Source organism: Cynara cardunculus (assembly GCF_001531365.2).
Source record: "Cynara cardunculus var. scolymus isolate 2C chromosome LG 12, CcrdV1, whole genome shotgun sequence".
Lineage (NCBI taxonomy): Eukaryota > Viridiplantae > Streptophyta > Magnoliopsida > Asterales > Asteraceae > Cynara > Cynara cardunculus.
In genome coordinates this window covers 20,948,030-20,949,156 of record NC_037539.1, presented here as the reverse complement: position 1 = coordinate 20,949,156, position 1,127 = coordinate 20,948,030, and positions in this window count along the sequence as shown.

Here is a 1,127-nt window from a genome sequence, read left to right as displayed (position 1 = left end):
CCTTCTGTGGCGACTCCTCTACTGCTTTACCCTTGCCTTTCCCCTTAGGCTCTGGAGATTTGTCTTTTGAGAACAGGGCAGTAGCAGGGTCCACTATTTTTAGTGGTCTGGCAGAGGTTGTCTTCTTTGGTTCCTCTTTCTTCTTCTCCCGCTCATGACGATCATGGTCATCACCTCCTTGATCATCATGGATTTTAGTGACTTCTGCCTTGCAAGTAGTAAAGGGAGCCTTCTTCAATCGCTTTAAAACTTTGGATGCCGCCCTCTCCATCTTCTGAATGACCTCCTCAGCAATCACAGAGGCAGTGTTGATATCCATCTCTGTGGCCCATTTCATCTTAGAGATGCAGTGATAGATCTCATTTATGAAGTTATCACCTTCTTTGACGAGTTTCTTCGTGCAGTCTCTTATTGCTTTGTTGCTTGCTCGGGCTTCCTTGAGGAGTTGGTCAGTGTATTTCTGCACGATCTCTCCAAGGGCCTCAACCATTGCATCTAGCTCTCTGCGAATGGCTAGATGGTTAATATTAGCCCTGGAGGATTTGGAGTCAATGCCATAAGTGACCGCAGAGGAGAACATCCCTTTGATCTCGTCCTTGAAGGCAGAATAATCTGTGTAGCCAGCAGAAATAAAGTCTGCAGCGAATTGGGCGGCAACCTCTGATAGTTCTGTCTTTAGCTTTTGGATTGAAGAAGGGTTGAGTGACAGGTCGCTGAATGCTTCTCCTAGATCACCTTTGTTGAGGACAGAGCTCTGAAGGGCTGAAACGGTCGCCTTAAGCTCAAAAGTTATGGAAGTCAACTCCTTCAGAGCCTCTGTGAGCGGTGCGAGAGTCTCTGTCGCCGATTGTGAGAAGAATAAGCTTTTCAACTCATCCATCCTCTTGAATACCTCTGTGGCGAAGGTTTTTAACTCCTTCTTCGTCACATAAGTACTCTAGGAACCTAGATCACCAACACATGGTGACCTAGTAGCCTCGTAGTGTGAGGCGCCCTTAGTGACTGGTTTTTCGATGTCAGCTCGGGGACTTTATCGGATCCTCAAACATCTCCAATTGGAGAGCCTACCAGTGTTCTGTCGATGTCGTGCCCAGTAGGTTCAGAGCCTAACTTGGCAGAGGGATCGA